The 19,260-nt window shown below is 36.8% G+C and overlaps 1 pseudogene; it reads left to right on the top strand.

Annotated features, from left to right (window-relative positions):
• The first annotated feature begins 4,877 nt into the window (after positions 1 to 4,877).
• On the top strand, positions 4,878 to 13,936 carry LOC101610723 (annotated as a pseudogene).
• The last annotated feature ends 5,324 nt before the right edge of the window (positions 13,937 to 19,260 follow it).

Genomic DNA, 19,260 nt, shown 5'->3' with positions numbered 1-19,260 from the left:
GTCATTTTGAAATTTTGAGATTTTTGCAAGTGGAATCATTTGGATTTGATTGGAAACTTGCCATATACAATATTGTATGGATTAATCATTTAGCTACAAACTCAGTAGTTGGAAACAGAACATGTTGGGTTGACTTCTAGACTTTTTTTTGTTTGTTTGTTTCAACAAGCCTGACACTATATGACATATATTAAGTAACTTTTGTCTCTTACTTGTAATCCTGCAACATTTTTCAAACTTTTCCCTGATTCTGAATTATATTTCATATTGACCTATGTGCTTGTTGTTGGTGGCATAGCACACCATCTTCCTTACTTTCATTGTAATAAGCTTTAACAAGATGAACTAAATATCTCTAGCTTTTACTGCAAATTTTATATTTTCAAATGATACATAATGAATATATACTCAAGAGACACAGGATAATGTGTTTATACATGTATGTGTGTATATATGATGATCAAATGTCCCATATACATGTATACATAATCTCTTGATAGCAAGAACATTCACAATCCTCTCTTCTAGATATTTTTAATATGTACTATAATACTGTTAACTGTTGCCACCCTACCGTGCTTGCATATTTGTGCTAAGAGAAATTGATCTTCCCCTTTAACTGTAATTTTGTACCTATTGACCAATCTATCCCTTTAAGTCCTCTTTCCCCTCCCTCCTCATCCTCTGGCAATCACTGTTCTATTATGTACTTGTATAAGATCAGGTTTCTTTGGATTTCATACATGAGTGAAGTCAAGCCATACTTACCTTCTTATACTTTGATGTTTCATCTGACTCAATGTTCTACAGCTTCATCCATACTGCTACAAATAACTAGGTTTCATTCAACTTTATGACTCCACAGTGTCTATCGTGCTATCATTTGTAGATAATTACATTGTCTTTTTCTGAAAAAAATATTTAATTAATTTATTTATTTATGAGAGAGAGAGAGTGAATGCCAGGGCCTCTAGCTGCTGCAAACAAACTACAGATGCATATATCACCCTGTATATTTGGCTTATGTGGGTACTGGGGAATCAAACCTGTGTCCTTAGTCTTCACAGGCAAGTGCCTTAACTGATAAGCCATATCTCCAGCCCTCACATTGTCTTTGATTAGTAACATGACAAGTAAGTTAACTGGACATTTTTCAAAATAATACATGTATGTATTCACATACAGTATGTGAATAAGTTCTCAGATTCATTAATCACTTGGGAAGTGTAAACCCAAACCTTAGTGGGATATGTGAAAATTGCTAAGCAGTAGCATGGGTAAGAAATAGTGAGCTGTGTTTTATGGACTCCATGGGTTGAAGAATAGGATAGTATTTATTTTAAATGTCTACAAGCTGAGGAATAGGTGATTTATTTATTTATTTATTTTTGTTTGGTATGTGATTCTAAGAGGTAGAACCTATAAACAAAGCCTAGCTCATTAGATAGAACTTTCAAGAACAGAGTTAGTTATGCTTAAGAATGGAATGACTTACTTTTGGTGCAATGGACTTCCTGTTCCTGTAAGAATTCAAGACAGAATTGAAGGGACATTCACCCATGATGTTGTCAAAGGTAAAAGAGATGTCTGCTTATATGCAATGAGGTCAAAGAGTATCCTAGAGACACAGGGAGACCTTAAGCTTTAGAGGCACATACTAGTACAATTTAGGAGGGACCACAACTTCTCTAAGTGGTCTACATATAGGAATAGTCACCTTAGAACTAAGATGATGGGAAAATCAAGGGATAAAACCTAGGCCTGAAGAAGCAAGTCAGTGATACAAATTCAATTATATTGGTGTGCCATTTGGAAAAGTATCATGAACTGTGCTGTTGAGATGTCCTGGCATTCATAATGCTGAAGAAACAGAGGGAAATTTCTATAGTCATTGTAGAGTCTAGGGAATTCATTTAATCTCAGACTCCATATTTGGGATCATTTCAGCCAAGAGGCAAGTAACATGGACACCTAATTTTAACTATGTCTCTTTTCTCCTCCTACGCTTGAAAGCATTGAGGAATGGATTTGTCAGAGCAAGGGAAAACTTCTTTTTTTTATGATTTAAAATACACCCTTAACTTATCAGTTACTTCTAACTAGAAGTCTATTGCTAGGGCTTAAGCCTCTGGGTGAACAATTATATAATTTTGTGGTAACTTGAATATGTGATATCCAAGATAAAATAATCCAAATTTAAATTATCGTCAGGAATTTATTATGCTATTCAATAAAAGAAAAGCATGCAAGTATACATTTTCCATTATGAAGTATATTTTTTAGTAACTTGTGAAACTTTCTAAAAATATTTATTTGAAAGGAGAAAGAGAGGAGAGAGAGAGAGAGCAAGCACACCAGAGTTCCTCCTACCCCTGAAAATAAACTCTAGATGTAAATGACACTTTGTACATCTGGCTTTATGTGAGTCATCTAAAATCAACCTGGGTCAGAAGGCTTTGCAAGTGAACTAGTACTTTTAAATGCTGAGCCATCTCCCAAGCCAACTAATTGTGCAATTTCTAACCCAACAAATAATTGTAGTATAGTTTACAAAGTAGTATATGTTCCAGACCTCCACTAAATAAATTTTTTCTATCCTTGAATGATAAGTAACTTTTATGAATCATTTAAAAGAAACCCAAATTTGAGTTATATATAAATATAAGTGTCCTTTAATATCAAATGTTATCTAAGACTTTCAATTTACTTTTGATAACTATATTGTATCAGATATAAGTTGTACAAAAGCTGTCATATTACTTTACACAGCTATTTTGTTATACTACACATGATATTCATGAATTTATTGCCAATTATATGACAACACTATTTTAGTCATCAGGGTTTGAATGAATAATATAGGCAATGTTTTTGCTCTAATAAAACTTACAATCTAAAGATATTATAGACATTATTAATTTCTATATTTTTATATATCATTGATAGACACATTGAGAAATTGAGAAGTTAGGACATTTTTCAAAAGTCACATAGCTAGTAGGTGGTGAAACTGCAAATCTTTGATTTGTGTTTTTCCTCATCTTTTATAAATATATAATACAAAACCATCAACATATCTCATATGTACTTTGACCATACATACTAACAGGGTCTCTCATTACTATATTTGTTGCTTTCTAAGCATTTTATTTAAAATATTACTTCCTATAAAATATGCATACCAAGAATGTATGTTCTACTCATATTATTAATGATAGTCATGTAATATTTATAGAACAAATGAGCCATAGAACATTTTTAGTACCTATGAAGTCTCTGGTGAGTTTCACTACAATTCTGCTTCCTCCTACTCCAATAGAAGTTGCCATTATCCCTAGTCCTGCTCTCGTGTTCTCCTTGGCTTTATAAAGTACTTTTCCATACATATATGCATCTCCCAATATCCTTTCAAAGTTTTATCTCATTGTTTTTATACTGAAGAAATTTAATTTTATTAATATTTTATAACTCTCCCATTTGCTCAATAATATCTCTGAAAATATATACATAACTATAAATGCATCTGTAGCTAACCATTTCTGCTTATTAGCCATGTACTATAGCTTTTATAGCCCTTATTTTGGTTTTGACTTTTGGTTTGTTTGTTTTATTTTTGTGTTGCACTCTTATAAAACAATTAAGGTATTGTACCCATACCTAAGAGTCAATCAAGGAGTATAGATCGGGCAATATCAACCTCCCATGTATTACCTCTTGCTATATAACAAAGCAGCTCAAAGAGTGAGTGGCTTCTGTTAAGTTTGTGAAGTTGGTTTAGCTTCTTTGCTGATCAGGCCCAAACTGAGTTGATCTTCCCTCATTCATCATCTATCTGCTATCAGTTCATAAATTGGCTGAAATGGGATAAAATTGGAATAGGCTTATCGAGGCAAGTTCCTCTTTGCTTATAATCATTTTCATTCTTGAGCAGGTGAATGTGAATTTGTTTTCATGCAGTTTCAGGTTTAATAAAAACACCTGCAAAGCTTATGAATGTATAAGATTTAAAAAAGGCATGACACAACTTCTACCATATTTCTTTGGCTGGTATAAATCTCAAGTCCAGTTTAAATTTTGGGTGTGTGAAAATAGGCTTTGAGGTAGAGTTTTACAGTCACATGGGTGTTACATGGGTGTCACATGGGTGTCACATGGGTGTCACACGGGTGTCACATGGGTGTAGAGATGGTATAGGAGAGATTCTCCCACCATAATAGCACTAACAAAATTGATGCAATCATTTTGTCGATTATTTAGGCCTTACAGACTAAACTCCAGAATTCTGGTTTATTGTTCTATTCCTCAAGTATTGTGGGGACAGGGCATCTAAAGAGAACAACTAGGGAAAATTGTGGCAGTTCTGTGTTGTCTCTTTGCTTTGTTAAGGGCAACTTTAACTCCAGAATGCAGCATTAGAATGATATATATATTTTTTTTTTCCCCACGAAGCAGAGAAATCTGGAATAGGGATGACATTTTGACCTCCATCTGTCTCACTCCTCTATTTTCAAACTAGTGCTGAGGAAAGTATTATTTTTAATTGGCCTCCTTCAAATCATAACAGCACATTGTTTAATGTCTGCCTTTATGTCTAAAATATAAACTCTTATTCTTTGATATCAGGCATTAAGCCAGTGTAATTTGGTTTAGCCCTTGGAACAGTGCCAGGGATTTTGGAGCAATGAATAGGTGAATGAATAAAAGAACATTTTTTCTTTTGAAGCAACCAAGGAATCAATACATCAAAGGGAAGAACAGGCTGGTCTTTAGGTTGCTGAAATTTTTTTTGTCTCTGACCCATTTTATTTTTATACCATCCTATAATAAGCACCTTTTGGCTCATGTTCACATGGTGTGTGCATTCCCTCATGCTGACTATGACGCTGAATAATCACTCCTCGCTGGTAGCTATCACCTCTTTGGGGATTGTCCTGTTATGGTGACCTCTATGAAGACAAAGGCAGCACCTTGGATTAGCATCCTGCCTACTTAGCATCTCAGCAGTGGACAGTTGGTTACTGGTGTTTGGCACCCCCAGCACTTTTCTTTCATTATGATTCATACAATGAGATCCACGGAGATTAAACATTTTAGCAAGGGCATTTTAAAAATGACTTTCCCTGGAAAACTGTACAATGAAAAATAGGCTTTCTTTTTGTTAAAGGAGAAAAACTTGGGTTAGGCAGTTTCCAAAGTATTTTCTGATTTATAGAATTTCTCAAAATTATGTATGTTTAACTTCTTTACTTTGGTAATTTCATGCATGTAATAGAGACAGTAGAATAATAAACTATATGTACCACTATTGTGCTAAGCCAGGACATAAGGAGACTGTCTTTAGTGGGACATGTAGATAATCAAAAGGTTGAGGATGTAAGCTCTGACAGGTCATCATCTTTTTGAGAATGTGTAGCTACTGAGTAGTGAGAACACTGAGACAGTAATCAGATTAAATAGAAGTGGTCGGTTTGCTGTATTGTACATTATCAGGCTGCCTATAATATATAAGGAAGCAGAAATGGGGATTGGTTCCATAGTTGGCCCAAGGTCAGAGCATGTTAGGTAGGGATGACGTCCACATGTCAGAGTCTGAGCTCATATGACCACCCTCACCCCACTCACCCTCATTATGCTCAACACACATGCTGCCTATCATTGTTTCTTATGTCTGTGGACTCCCTCTTTATTGTATCATGTCCCCAAGTCTTTCACTTCACTCAGGCCTTATTTAATCCTCTAATAAAGATGGTAGGGAGGCTGGAGAGATGGCTTAGTTGTTAAAGGTACTTGCTTGCAATGTGTGATGACCTGGATTCAGTGACCAAGTAACCACGTAAAGCCAGAAGCACTAAGTGATACATATGTTGGCAGATTGTTTCCAGTGGCTGTAGGCCTTGGCACACCCATTCTTGTGCCCTCTTCTCTCTCTCTGTCTCTCCTTGCAAATAAATAAATAAATATATTTTAAAAAACAATAATTTACCCTTGCCTGCTGTAGCCTCTTATTCTCATTGCCTTAGTTCACTTTTGGGGTACAATATTCTCATAATAGTTAATGTAACTTCTTTACTTTGTAAATTTCATGCATGTAATAGGGACACTAGAATAATAAACTATATGTACCATTATTGTCCTGAAATAGGATATAAGAGGACTATTTTCTGGTAGGACACAAAGACAATCAACCTATTATATCACCTATAACTTCTCTATATATTTTAAATGCATTTTATTTATTTATTTGAGAAAGAAAGAGGGAGAGGGAGAGATAGAGAGTAAGAGAGAGAGAGAAAGAGAGAGAGAGGAGAGAGAGAGAGGGAATGGGCACAGGCACACCAGGGCCTCCAGCCACAGCAAACGAACTCCAGCTGCATGTGCCCCCTTGTGCATTTGGCTTATGTGGGTCCTTGAGAATCAAACCAGATCCTTTGGCTTTGCAGGCAAATGATTTAACCACTAAGCAATCTCTCCAGCCCTGTAACTTCTATATTTTATCTTGTCTTTTTGTCTCTTTCCTTTTTTACATTTTCTAGCTTTCTCTCTCCCAACTGTTAACTGTTAGTGTTTATATAGATGTCCCTTAAAGATCTTTTTCTTTCTTAAGAACTCTTAAGCTATAGTTATATGAGATTCCTATCACAGATAAAGTTATTCACTACTCTACCTTTATAGACTCATAGTCAGGGCCATAGCATATGTGGCCATTTCTAGTCGTAGCTAGTATTGGTTTTGTACTTGGATAAATCTGGAATAGAAAATGTGGCTTACTAGCCATCTAGCCACATAGTCACTGTTTATTCATATGTAAGATCTAGGATATCTTCATAATAAACTTGTTGCCAGAATCAAGTGAGAAATTATCTACTAATTGAAGAAGAGCATAAAGTTTGACATGATGCATAAATCCTTAATCACTGCTGACACTAACAACGTAGGTGCATACCTGCCTCATTCCTGAGAATCACTCAGCCTTTATCATGTGTTCCCACTTCATATATATCCACAGCAAATAATTAGTTATATTCTACATTGGCAGAAGTTTTCTGATTATTGTTTCCATTTGTGGCTCCTTATGGATTCGGCTCCCCACTCTTCAATGTAGGTCATCATCTTGCTGTGCTTGCTAATGAGTATCACTGAATCTCTTGACTTGGTATGTTTTCTGAATGCATCTCTATTCACACCCTTTAATTCACTTTGATTGACTCACTGACATTATTTTAGTGAGACTATGCAGACTACTAGATGAAAATACCAAATATTTCTTTGTGACTCTTACTCAATATCACATGCCTCCTAATCAAGCTTTCCCCTGACTTCTAGTATGAAGTTTAAATCTTCCTTGATTCTGTAATTTTATTGATTAGGTGTTTCTTAGTGCAACAATGACAATTGAATCAACAGGTTAAAATGACAAAAATCAATCTTTTTAACTGAAAGTTTATTTAGTTTAGTAGGAAGATCTTGTGAATATTGTTAGAACATTTTGCAGTCTTTAGTGTTGACACAGATGGTTCCTCTTATTAGATGTGAGCCCATGGTGATGTAATCCATTATTATGGAGTTTTTCATTTCCACCAGTCTACAAGGGCTTTTACAAAATGCTCCTTTCCACTTGCCTTTTCTCTTCCACCAACATTCATTAAACCACTACTATTGTGGTCCTTTTTATAAATGGCAGCCACAGTAGGAAACACACACACAATCTTTAATTGCAAGGCCCTTATAAGTGATAGATGAAAAAATAACATTAAGATATAAGTTGCTAATATGTTTCCAACCTGTGTTTGAAAATGATTGATTGACTGTACTCAGCCCCATGATCAACCCCATTTTATTTTCTGTAGAGACAACTTCTTAACTACAGTTGTGGTAATTTTAGTTTTAAACCAAGGAATGTAGTTCTTTTTTACAGTAGAAATCATGCAATTTTAGAATTGGGATCAAATGAAGCCGTTTCATATTTTATTTTATTTTATTTTATTTTTGTTTAGGGAATTTCTTTGATAACAAGCATCCAAAACAAAATGATTTTATTTGTCAGAGAAGGAGTGAGTTCATGCAGAATTTCTCCCTCTCATAGGCAGATTGGTAACTGCCCTCTCTCTCTTTCTCTCTCTCTCTCTCTCTCTCTCTCTCTGTTTTATTAGTTATGGACATACTCAGTATGTGAACAGCACTTGTTGGTATCATCCTTACCCTTAACTTTGCCTCCTCTCCAAAGGCATCCCCCTTTTTGGGGATGTGGTCACCCCAAAGGGGTTTGTGGGTTGTACATTGCAGGGGTAGCCTTCACTTATGACAAAGAATCAATGTTTCTATGCATATTGTCCCAATTTGTGGTTCTAACAATCTTCCCAGCCCCTCTTCCATGAAATTCCCTGGGCCATGTTGGGTTCATTTAGTGATGGACTCTTAGGAGCCTTTGGATCTCTGGTGTGGTAAGTGTTGAGTGGCTGCAGTGTCTATCTCCTTCATACTTGTGCTGATATCAGGTTCACAGAGAAAGCAACACTCTTGCTCATTTCTCCTATTCCTCTATGTTTACAACGGGGGCTGGGATAAAGTGTGATGGGTTGTTTCTCTCTTCAAGTCCTGCTTCTGTCTGAAAAAGAAAAGCAGATTCTCCAATGGAGAGTGAAGTTAGTACAGGTTAAATGGGATAACAATTATTAGTTTAGACAAAACTTAATGGGTGTAGGCCCTCTTATAGCCCAAGATTCGTGGGAGCTTGACATTGTAGAGCAAACTTGTTATCTGGATGTTTTTGACTTGTTTATGAATTCCATATATGCTTTCCTTTCCACTAAGTGGATCTGTTAGCCAATCCAAGAGCAGTTGGTTACCCACTATGGCTGTGTGCCAGTATTGCACTTGTGTGAGCATCACATCAGGTTGCTTGTTTCTGAGTAGCTTAGGCTATGAGTTGCTCAGACAGATGTTAGCCACTTTTCCCCAGTAGCACCTTCTAGCACTAGATGGGCTGTTTGGGGGCTGACTCTCTTCTAGAATCCAGCTAGGTCTCTCCATGTTCCATACTGATACAATATGGTGTCTTCAGCAATAGGATCTTACCATTAACCTCTGGTGGGTAGTCAAGTGCTCTGACAGAAGTCTGTCTTGCTTTGGGAAATCTTGTAGGACTCTGTGATCAACAGTTCATTGTATGTGTTAAATGAATCCTGGTACTAGGAATTACAGGTCAGCACCGAGGAAAAAGAAAGAAGATATTAAAAAAATAAAGAAAGAAAGAAAAAGAAGAAAATAAACAGGAGAAGTTAAGGTTAGGTTTCATCTCATCCTCTCTAGGGGCCTTAGATTCAGGTGCTCCCTCTAAGGACCTGATGAGGGTTCGGCCTTTTAGTTTATCTTCCAGGATATAGGATTTTATGGTAATAGTTCCATTTGGGTTCAGTTTTGTGTCCCTTCCCACCTGTGCCCTCCCCTCAATCCCTCAATCCCTCAAAACCCTCCCTATGAAGCAGGAAAATACTTTCATGAAATGGCCTAGAAGCTTTATAAGCATTATTTTTTTCATATTTAGTCTTGTTTGATTTAAATGACAGGAAAGGTAAACAGATCTTGATTGGCTTCAAGAGATATGCAAATCAGAGAATGGACAGTTTTGATCTGTTCCCACAAGGTCACCTGTAGAAAGACCCAATGGACAAAGGATGCAGCTTCTTATTTATGGAACCACTGAGCTGCTTGTAAAGTGTCATACAGAAAAAAAGGATGCCTTGAAAGAAAATAAATGCCTTTTTTTGATTGGAAAAGTAGCAGCTTTAGCATTCCCTCTTCTTACCCTGGGACTGTCACATCTGTAGCTGAGCTTTTCTGTGTCTCTTACGACAAGAAGGACAGATGGAAGTTCTAACCTTTAGAAAGGATATACCACATCAAACAGTTGGGAATTTAATCAATTAAAAATAAAGCCATTTACTTCATGGATTTTTTTTTTCCTGAACAAGATGATCTTTTGCCTATAGATGTATAAAACTCGGTTTACTGTGTTGTGTTTTCGTTATACATGTTTTGAGGTCAAATATATTTTTAAAAAAACAAGAGAAATTTTGTCCAGAATGTCAGTGAATATTGAAATTAGTTACAATATGCAATTGAGCTTTTAGGAAGGGAAAGAACAAAAGGAACTTATAATTAAATTCTGACATGTGAATATAGATCCTATCAATTTCGAAAGTCAGTCCCCTGCAACTATACTCTATGTTTTGTAAAGTCTTTGTCTTCTAGGCATATTGAAAAATCAGAGATTAAACCTGTTTTCATCAAAACAAATTTCAGTTATGTAACTATTATTTACAATATTACTAAGCAAATAAACATAAAGAAAAAATAATAATATACAGTCTACAGTGCTATTCTGCATCAAAGGAACACACTAAACAGAGCATGCTCATCAATCACAAGCATTTATTTCATATGGATATTTTTATTCTTATCCTCAGAAGGACTTAAACAATTATAAACTAACAAGATGTTGACATAGCTATACATATCCAAACAATGATTGTGTTAATTGGATACAATTAAATAGTGAAGAGGAATTATGGACTAATGCCAGTAATTTTCTGGTTTTTACAGAAATGAGAATGAATTTTATAAACTAAGGAAGGTACCTGATGTAAACTTCTGGCCTCTACATATGACCTACACATGTGCACATATATCCACACATATACATGTAAACACACACACACACACACACACACACACACACCAGGAAAAGATGATTTTGATTTTGCAGTCAAGTACTGTGTGAAAAAAATTACCACACCCTAATTCAAACATTTACTGAAACTCCTCAAGAAGGGAGTTAGTCTTTCACTAACATTTTCCTAGAGTTTTAGTCACATTTTGAAAATCAATGTGAAAGAAAAAATTTTTTTTGATGGTTATTACTTTTTGTCTCTTAACTCTCATGAGTGCTTTTGGGATATTTCTTTTTGAATGCCTTAGTACCACCTTAAACTTAGGGATTCTAAGAAGTTTAGTGCAAAAGTATTCTGATACTATGATCCAAAACTGAGAGTAAAATTTGATTTAAGTTCCAAGTTAATCCAGTTGATAAAATCTTTTCCAAAACTTCTCACATGTATCCATTCTACATTTTTGCTGACATTTAGACAGTTTGGCTAGTATATGTGTAAGTATGTTATGGAAAGTCTAAGTTAGTACCTGATGAATACAGTCACAATTTAGGGTAACACAATTTGAGCATGAAGCAAATAACAAGGGGGGGGGTGACTAATACTTGAACAATTTTCTTCATACACAAATAGTACAATAATTGGCTCTAAGACTGTAAGAAAATATTATAAAATAATCTTATAACACTCTTAATTGTGCCCCTGATTGAACACGAAAGGTTTATGGTCAACAAACAAGAAACAAAATTCATGTAGTTAGTATCAGTTGCTGAGAGACCACGGATATCCAGGCCATTTTGTGTCTGGAGGAGCACATTGTAAAGAGTCCTACCCTTCCTTTGGCCCTTACATTCTTTCCACCGCCTCTTCTGCAACGGATCCTGAGCCTTGGAAGATGTGACAGAGATATTTCAGTGCTGAGAACTCCTTTGTCACTTCTTCTCAGCACCATGGTTCCTTATGAGGCAATCCAAAGTCACTGCCATCTGAAAAGAGAAGCTTCTTTAATGAAAAATGAGAGTAACATTAATATATGGGTATGAACATTAAGAGAAGTGCTTACTGGGCAGTTTGGTGTGCATAGTATATACATTTAGCCAGATACCAGCTGACCTTACACCCCTAGAACTTATGACTTCTCTGTTGTAGGTTTTTAGTGTCAGACATATATTCCCTCCCATAGAATGGGTCTCCAGTCCAAATAGAGTGGTTGGTTTCCCCCATAACAGACATGCCACTATTGCATCCATTGGCCAAGTTTAAGACTAGAGTGTCCACTGTTGAGTATCTCCACTGGTGAATTATCTCTCTTCCATTGAACTGCATGCAGCGTCACTTTTATTTTTCAGCTTTCTGTCAGGTCTTGTACATGGAGAAGGTTTTCAGCTCAGTTCCAGCCAGATGTCTCAGTGATCTTGCAGCCCAAGTATGTGGAGTCTTCAGCAGTAGGGTCTTACCATCTATTCCTGGTGGGAAACCAAGAGCCTTGACCTGTAATGTTTTGGGGTATCAGTGAACTCCCTGGCCAACAACCCACTGGAAGGTATCCCATCCCTGACACTGAAATTTTTCTAGCAACAATCTATGACTTTTGAGTGTTCCATTATCAAAAAAGCAGGTTTCCATATCACTTACTTATATCCTCTTACTTTTTGATTAGCCCTCCCTCCACCTTTACTCAATCTTTTCCCCTGATCTCACTTAGGCCTTTCACCCCATTAATTTGTTCTTCTATTTACATAGAATTAGTACCATCCTAGTAAGTCCTCCCCTCTCCTGTGCTATTCCCTTACTATCTCTTTTCTAGCTTATTGGCCTCTGCTACTGAATTTCATTCCTATTCACATAGAAATCCAATCATTTGTAGCTAGGATTCACATATCAGAGAGAATATGTGATGTTTGGCGTTCTGGGCCTGTTGTGTACTTCTAGCAATGAAAACCAAAGCAAACCTCACATTGTGAATATTTATGTATTGTATATGTCTTACAAGAATTGGTTCACATATAATGGCATAATGTATACTAATGAAGGAATTCATTATTAAAAACGGTAAACACCAGTCTACTCATTGTATTTGCTCATTTTTGCAAACCTCTTGTCAGGTAATTATTACTTTAGTATGGGCATGCCAGGGCTTGTTGATGCTGCAAGTGAACTCCAGACAGATGTGCCATTTGGTACATCTGGCTTTATGTGGGTACTGGGAAATCAAACACAAAGTGACAAGATTCACAAGGAAGTGCCTTAGCATCTCCCTAGTGCTTCATTTCTTCTTAATTTTTGTTTAAATGAGAGTAAGTGACAGCGAGCAAGACAGACAGAAAGAGAATTGATGCACCAGGGTATCCAGCTATTGCAGTGGATCTCCAGATGTGTGTGCCACCTTGTGCACCTGCATGACCTTGAGCATGTGTCTCCTTGTGTGTCTGGCTTACATGGGATCTGGAGAGTCAAACATGGGTCCTCTGGATCCACAGGCATGATCTTAACTGTTAAGACATCTCTTTATCACCCTTTATTTCTTTTTAGCAATTTGCTTTGTAAAAATTTACAGAACTGTTCCTTTGTGGCGCTAGTTCCTTTCCCCTCAGCTGTTTTCCTACACTGGAGACAGCCATGGCGCCCAGCCTAGAATGGCGTGATCCTGAAGCCCCACTTCCACAAGGACTGGCAGCGATGAGTGAACTCCTGGTTCAACCAGCCGGCACAGAAGATCCATAGGCGCAAGGCCCAAAAGGGCTTTGCATCGCCCCGGCCCATCCTGTGGTGTCCCACCGTCAGGAAGCACACCAAAGTCTGAGCAAGCTGGGGCTTCAGCGTGGAGGAGCTCAGGGTGGCCAGCATCCACAAAAAAGTGGTCTGGACTGGTGGTATCTCTGTGGACAGAGCAGCAGGAACAAGTCCACGGAGTCTCTGCAGGCCAATGTTTAGCGCCCGAAGGAGTACCGCTCTGAGCTCATCCTCTTCCCCAGGAAGCCCTCAGCCCCCAAGAAGGGAGACAACTCCGCTGAAGAACTCAAAGTGGAACTCAGTTGACTGGACCCGTGGTGCCCATCGGCAACGTCTGTAAAAAGGAAAAAGCCAGAGCCGTCACAGAGGAGGAGAAGAACTTCAAGACTTTCTCAAGTCTTCACATAGCCTGTGTCAATGCTGGTCTCTTTGGCATCCAAGCAAAAAGGGCCAAGGAAGTGACAGAATAGGATGTTGAAAAACAAAGTTCTAATAAATCAGCTAATCAAAAAAATCATAGAACTATTCACTTATGATTTATGTATTTTTAAATTTTTAGGTTTTTCAACAAATATATTGAAGAAGTGGATTTATAATTAGATTGGTTCAATTTCACTTTGACTTTATCTATAAAATAAGAATAAGAAAATTCTTACATCAGCCAAAAGTGAAAAAAAATGGCAATAGCATTATTAATACAGTGGAGTTAAAAATGTCAAGTTATCATTTCACAATTGCTCAAATTATAAAAAAAAAACAACAAGTTTTTGCACTAAATATTATTTCATTTTTGTTATAAGAAAAATAGTAGCTCTGAGAACTTCATCTGTAAATACAGTGATATAAGGGTCACACCGTTTTGCTGAGATATATGGCTCAGGTATAGTTCCTCTCACAGAGCACCTGAATTAATTCCTCAAGCTTATGTAGTCAGATAGTTGTTTCCAAAAGTGTTTCTAGACCCTTAATGTTAAATGAAGAAAGTTCTTGTGCTCACTCAGGCTGGTGGGATTTGAAGCCCAATGACAGATGACAATGGGAGTTTTGAAAGTGTAGGGTTACACAAACTTACTATCATTTTCTTTAACTATCATTTTGAAGAAATTGGTCTTCATTTGAACTGAAGATTATGCTACTAAAATCAGTTCCTAATGAAATGACACTGGCATCATAACACAGAAACAAAACTGTATCCAGTGTTTAGTACCCAAAGGAGCAAGGAAGAGACTATACACACTACTTGAAAAGAACCAATTAATGTTGACTTGGTTTTGAAAAATGTGAGCAAACGATTATATTTAAGACATTTTAGCACTTCTCATCCTGTAGTTACTGACCTATTTCCTTCCTTCTGTGATAACCAGTGTTCTATAGAATTATTGTAACTTTATCCCATTCACTTTTCAATGCATTGCAATCTGACTTCTTCCACACCACTGAAATGTCTTTTGGCAAGGACCATAATGAGCTGCTGTCCCTTGAATAGACTGGCACTCTTAGATATATCTTCATGTCTTCCCCATTGAATCACTTTGTTCACAACTTTCATGACACTTCATTCTTCTACCTTCCCTCCTATCTCTTTAATTGATCATTTACAGACTCCTTTTCAACTCCACTTCAATTGAGTGTGAAATTCTAGATTTTCTCAGACTCAGTATTTCTTAACATTTATTTTATTGGAAAATCTTTTCTATTTCCACGTTTGAAATGTCCTTTTTATTCCAAATATGCATATCCATTTATGATCTCCCTTTTCTACCATAATTCATAAATGGTTTTCTACTATTGTCATTTTATATTTAAGTAATAACATATTTGAATTAAAAATATCTTTAATTTACTATCTATGACTCAATATTCTACTTTGCACTAATTTGGATATAGTTTGCTTTTAACACATCACATGAGATTTAATCGTCATTATACTCGTATTAAGAGATGGGGCTTTTAAGAGGTATGTAGGGCATGGGAAACCTTCCCACATAGATGGACTAATGCTTTTTTCACAAGCCTTGGTTCTCCTACTTTTGATTTTTCTTTTTTGGTTACTCACCTCCTTACAGTTTTCCTCTTTTTCTCTATACCTCTATTCTGCTATCTGATGATGTAGCCAGAGGACCCTCACTGGAGACTAGTCTCTTTTCTTGGACTTCCTAACATTCAGAGCTATGGATCAACAAATTTCTGTCCATTAAACATTACCCAGAATTTTGTTATAGCAGCAATAGTTTTTAAATTTTGGCTACATTTAGAATATAAGGGAAAAAAACAGAATTTAATGTTTATTATAACCCAGTCAATATTGCTAAGGAATCATGTTTCTGTGTTCCAATATGACAGTCACATACATGGTCTATTCGTTAATAAATGTATGCTTTTTATTACTTTTATATTTTGTGTTTTGGTTTTTCTCATGAATGCAATGGGCTAGTCAATCATTATATGAATTAATTTTATCATAAAAAATTGTCACTTAAAATTTAGAAATGGTGTATCTATACTGTGAAATAATTAAACCTCAGATTAAAACTGTATCTTTCTGGAATATCAAGATACTTATTTTAATATTGCTGGTCATATGGTCTTTCTCTTTCTGAATACTTATCTTTGTTGTGTACTAGAAGAGAGATATTATTCTTTACAAATTCTTGTTCATTCAGCTGTGGCCACAGTTGACAAAAGATGTTTTATCCTAGAAATTAATAACCTGCAATGAGAACTTTTAGCTTTAGGAAAGTATAAGCAGTGGTCATGGGTTTAAAAGCATTTGCTAAAACAGTAGAACCTTACAGGCCACATATAAGTAGAAAACTAATTATTTTTTGTAAAAGATATAGCACAATAAGAACTTATTATGTCAAAGTATAATGAATACATAACATTTAAATACATTGATGGAACATTTAGATAAATTAATAGTGATGAATACCTGACTGAAAAAATCTAGGTTGTGGAACTGGTGAGTCCCTGGAAAAATTGCCTACTCAATTTGATGGGCTGATTTTTTTGTTTGTTTGTTTATTTGTGTTGCCTTTTGTTTTTCAAGGTATGGTTTCACTCTAGCCCAGGCTGATTTGGAAATCACTATGGAGTCTCAGGATACCCTCGAACTCAGTGGCCCTCCCACCTCTGCCTCCTGAGTGCTGGGATTAAAGGTATATACCACCATGCCCTGCTGGGCTGTTTTTTTTTTTTTTTTTTTTTATCTGAAAGAAAGTGATTATAATATTATGTGTTCTTTACCATGGTTATTTTATGAATAAAGCCAATATACTCCCTGGGAATAATTAGCTTGGAATTGAACAAACAAGATGCATTCAACACATTTTTCTTGTTAGTTTAAATATGAACCCAATTAATGTCAAAAGTACAACTGATGTCGTGGGGTGGAGGAAGTTGAGAACTTAGGGACCTATTTTGGAATTAGAATAAATAAATATTCATTTATAGAATTGTCTGGAAGTTAGATAGAGGTTGAAACTTAGAGAGTTTGCATCAAAAAAGTATCTTCAACCTTTGATAATACCCATATTGTCCCATGGTTGTGTCCTGGGTAGATGCAAAGGGAGTTGATCTGACCACGCCTGAATCTTTTCGGCAGAATGACTCAAACTAAGAGCAAGCAGGTGAAAGTGGAGTAACAGCCTGTTTGGTGTAATCTCTTCAGGTTAATAAAAGTCCAGCAGACACCTTTCCTTTTATAAAATTGATGTCAAAGTTTCCCTCTTTTCCAAGATGCATTTTTGTGCCCTTTAAAAAATTCTATTTCATTAATTCTAGGGAAGATTTACAAACTCACTGTGTGGCTCACAGCTGTAGGCAGCAGGAAGTTTTACACACAACATGTTGGGCCAAAGACCTCCTCTTCACAGTTTGTTTCCCCACACTCTTCCAGAGTGTTGTTTTCATCTAAAGATATGTGTGAGGACCCAGCAGGACACAGGAAACAGGAAGCAGGAAAGTTCCAAATTCATGTGGAAGGCAATGTAATGGTGCCCACAGCTGAGAATCAGCAGCAGGAAGAAGGCTGTGCTGGCAGGAGCAGCTCAGCCTTGCCTGGCAGGAAAGGAAATGAGGCCTCCATAATAAAGCTCTCAATGGGTAGCAGCTGCAGCCATTGCATTGGAAGCACACAGTGAACTTGGCTAGTGTGGGCAGAACTGCTATTTGGTGACACATAGTCTCCCCTAGAAATCTCCTCTCTTAGTCATGGGAAACTGTACTGGTTACAAGCTGAAGTAGAGAGAAGCCAGGGGAGGCAGCCTGTGTTCTACTAGTAGACGGCTGCTCTGGGTTTCCTCTAGTTCTGATAGTTGTACTTAATCCTGCAAACAGAAGATAAAGTCTATTTCTTGTCTAATCTTTGCACAATCAAACACAGGCTATGAAGCCGACATGTTTGATAACACTCATAATTACTTTTCAATGTCATGAAAGAATAAGTGAGTTGTGCAAGTTTTTGCTTATGACTTCTAGTTAGCCACTTTATTGACTTAAACCCAACAGTTTTCCTTCATGCCCCCTGGTTGTCAGCATAAGGTTTGTGTCCTCTATGATCTATGTACCACTGCATGAAGGAGAATATAGCTTACCTTTCCTGTATTTCTGGCCCTCAGGTTGATACTCAGACAACACTCAACCAAAGCTTCCTTGTTTTCCTTGGCACAATTATGCTTCACCTGGAAGAAGAGCACCTTAGAGGAGATAAGATATAGCACTCATGTATTTCATGTCTACAAACCATGTTCACATTAGATTTAAATAACCATTTATCCTTCCCTTTAATCCATGCATTTGGTTTTATATACAAGGGTGCTTAGCCCATAGAGATTCATTTTGTTAGTTGTTAAATTTGTTTCCATTTCACCATGATTGAAATTTGAGGTCAAATGATCTTATTATGATTATTTTTAATTCTGAAAATATAAGAAACACCACAACTTTCCATTCGACTACTTCAAAGGCAATGGTGTGAATGGTGATCTAGATGCATTTGCTGACCATCACATAAGTAATTCCTAGAATGAACTGAGAATGATGCAGGAATTTGGTCTATCAAGGGATTAAATTCTATAAAGATCAGGGATCCCAAGCTTTTGGACCTCAATTTTTGGATTCTTATCCAACTTAGTAAAGAATTGAAAATGGGCTCTGAGAAGGGTAAATTATGAATTATGAGGTTTATTTTAGGTAGAGTGAGGATCCAAAGGAAAGATTAACAGGAAGCCCAAGCCAAAAGAGGTTTCTCTCTGGGAAGAGGGAGGGGAGATGAAGAAATTCTCTTTCACATAGGGAAAAGTCTGGATACATACACACGTGGAAAGCAAAGCATGAGATCCCACTTCAAAAGTTCCCTTTCACATCAAAGATCAGAGATCACACATGCATTCAAAGCAAGAAAACATCCAAGAACAAAATACATATAGCAAACAAGCAGAAAAATCCAGGCAGATAAGAAATCCTGCTCCCTAAACTGGCTGGGAAGGAAGAGTGCTTACCACTGGTGATCAGAAAGTAAAAACCAAGAGATTGAAGATAGGGCCAAGAGAGGGAGTTATACACATGCCAAATCCATTTATGGATTAAACATCCAATTGGGATGAACCTCATCACCAGACACAAGTGTGAAAGGGAGGGCCTGGTTGGTTTGTGGGCTCAACAGGCAAGCCCACAGGTGTGCTAAGCTGAGGAAGAACTAAGAAGCTGTTGCTGAGGATTTGCTTGCAGCCATCTTGGATGAGACTTGATCAGACTCTGGTTCTAGTCCTGCCAAAGCAGACAAGGTGGTATCTACATATCCACATTTTCTGGAGCGCGCGCGCGCGCGCACGTGTGTGTGTGTGTGTGTGTGTGTGTG

Source organism: Jaculus jaculus, chromosome 3 (assembly GCF_020740685.1).
Source record: "Jaculus jaculus isolate mJacJac1 chromosome 3, mJacJac1.mat.Y.cur, whole genome shotgun sequence".
Taxonomy (NCBI): Eukaryota; Metazoa; Chordata; class Mammalia; order Rodentia; family Dipodidae; genus Jaculus; species Jaculus jaculus.
The sequence above is the reverse complement of the archived record's forward strand: the minus strand, read 5'-3'. Positions and strand labels throughout refer to the sequence as shown.